Source organism: Nerophis ophidion, linkage group LG21 (genome assembly GCF_033978795.1).
Source record: "Nerophis ophidion isolate RoL-2023_Sa linkage group LG21, RoL_Noph_v1.0, whole genome shotgun sequence".
NCBI classification, from domain to species: Eukaryota; Metazoa; Chordata; class Actinopteri; order Syngnathiformes; family Syngnathidae; genus Nerophis; species Nerophis ophidion.
In genome coordinates this window covers 46796523-46799022 of record NC_084631.1, presented here as the reverse complement: position 1 = coordinate 46799022, position 2500 = coordinate 46796523, and the positions used below count along the sequence as shown (strand labels likewise).

The window sequence follows — 2500 nt, the reverse complement described above, 5'->3', positions numbered from 1 at the left end:
TAGCCAATCATGGCACCCACCTGTTCCCAATTAGCCTGCACACCTGTGGGATGTTCCAAATAAGCGTTTGATGAGCATTCCTCAACTTTATCAGTCTTTTTTTGCCACTTGTGCCAGCTTTTTTGAAACATGTTGCAGGCATCAAATACGAAATGAGCTAATGTTTGCAAAAAATAATAAATTTTTTCCAGTTCGAATGTTAAATATCTTGTGTTTGCAGTTTATTCAATTGAATATAAGCTGAAAAGGATTTGCAAATCATTGCTTTCTCTTTTTATTCAGCATTTACACAAGGTGAAATAGCCAGTGTCCATCTGGTTGTTTAGTTAGCTAACATGTCTACACAATCTGAACTGTGGTCCTAACTTTTACCCCTGTTGGCTTTTACAATCTTTATCTTCATCATTTATTGCAACTTTATGTTCAAGTATGACATTTTTAAATGTAATTAATTTCATTGACAAGCAATTCAATTATGGTCATACTCTTGTTTGCTAGCGGCTACTATTTCAGTAATATTGAAGATCTTTGCTCCTTCTCAACTCTGTGCTAATATTCTTTACAAAACACAACCAATAGTACATTAATGTTAAATCTTACTTGTGAAAAGTAATCCCCCCATTCCTATTTTCAACAGTCTGCTCATTTCAGCAGGAAAACACTGAACACCATCTTTGTTTTCTACCTGTCAACTGTCACTTTAGCATCTTTGTTTTCTACCTGTCAACTGTCACTTTAGCATCTTTGTTTTCTACCTGTCAACTGTCACTTTAGCATCTTTGTTTTCTACCTGTCAACTGTCACTTTAGCATCTTTGTTTTCTACCTGTCAACTGTCACTTCAGCATCTTTGTTTTCTACCTGTCAACTGTCAGTTTAGCATCTTTGTTTTCTACCTGTCAACTGTCACCTTAGCATCTTTGTTTTCTACCTGTCAACTGTCACTTTAGTATCTTTGTTTTCTACCTGTCAACTGTCAGTTTAGCATCTTTGTTTTCTACCTGTCAACTGTCACTTTAGCACCTTTGTTTTCTACCTGTCAACTGTCACTTTAGCACCTTTGTTTTCTACCTGTCAACTGTCACTTTAGCATCTTTGTTTTCTACCTGTCAACTGTCACTTTAGTATCTTTGTTTTCTACCTGTCAACTGTCACTTTAGCATCTTTGTTTTCTACCTGTCAACTGTCACTTTAGCACCTTTGTTTTCTACCTGTCAACTGTCACTTTAGCACCTTTGTTTTCTACCTGTCAACTGTCACTTTAGCATCTTTGTTTTCTACCTGTCAACTGTCACTTTAGTATCTTTGTTTTCTACCTGTCAACTGTCAGTTTAGCATCTTTGTTTTCTACCTGTCAACTGTCACTTTAGCATCTTTGTTTTCTACCTGTCAGCTGTCACTTTAGCATCTTTGTTTTCTACCTGTCAGCTGTCACTTTAGCATCTTTGTTTTCTACCTGTCAGCTGTCACTTTAGCATCTTTGTTTTCTACCTGTCAGCTGTCACTTTAGCATCTTTGTTTTCTACCTGTCAACTGTCAGTTTAGCATCTTTGTTTTCTACCTGTCAACTGTCAGTTTAGCATCTTTGTTTTCCACCTGTCAACTGTCAGTTTAGCATCTTTGTTTTCTACCTGTCAGCTGTCACTTTAGCATCTTTGTTTTCTACCTGTCAGCTGTCACTTTAGCATCTTTGTTTTCTACCTGTCAACTGTCACTTTAGCATCTTTGTTTTCTACCTGTCAACTGTCACTTTAGCATCTTTGTTTTCTACCTGTCAACTGTCAGTTTAGCATCTTTGTTTTCTACCTGTCAACTGTCAGTTTAGCATCTTTGTTTTCTACCTGTCAACTGTCAGTTTAGCATCTTTGTTTTCTACCTGTCAGCTGTCACTTTAGCATCTTTGTTTTCTACCTGTCAACTGTCAGTTTAGCATCTTTGTTTTCTACCTGTCAACTGTCAGTTTAGCATCTTTGTTTTCTACCTGTCAACTGTCAGTTTAGCATCTTTGTTTTCTACCTGTCAACTGTCAGTTTAGCATCTTTGTTTTCTACCTGTCAACTGTCAGTTTAGCATCTTTGTTTTCTACCTGTCAGCTGTCACTTTAGCATCTTTGTTTTCTACCTGTCAACTGTCAGTTTAGCATCTTTGTTTTCTACCTGTCAACTGTCAGTTTAGCATCTTTGTTTTCTACCTGTCAACTGTCACTTTAGCATCTTTGTTTTCTACCTGTCAACTGTCAGTTTAGCACCTTTGTTTTCTACCCGTCAACTGTCAGTTTAGCACCTTTGTTTTCTACCTGTCAACTGTCACTTTAGCATCTTTGTTTTCTACCTGTCAACTGTCACTTTAGCATCTTTGTTTTCTACCTGTCAACTGTCAGTTTAGCATCTTTGTTTTCTACCTGTCAACTGTCACTTTAGCATCTTTGTTTTCTACCTGTCAGCTGTCACTTTAGCATCTTTGTTTTCTACCTGTCAACTGTCACTTTAGCATCTTTGTTT

At 37.0% G+C, this 2500-nt stretch overlaps 1 protein-coding gene across 1 annotated transcript in view; it reads left to right on the top strand.

Moving 5' to 3' along the window:
* Positions 1-2500, top strand: part of LOC133540224 (serine/threonine-protein phosphatase 6 regulatory ankyrin repeat subunit A) — a 75481-nt gene that overhangs the window by 17062 nt on the left and 55919 nt on the right. The gene's annotated exons all lie outside the window — the stretch shown is intronic.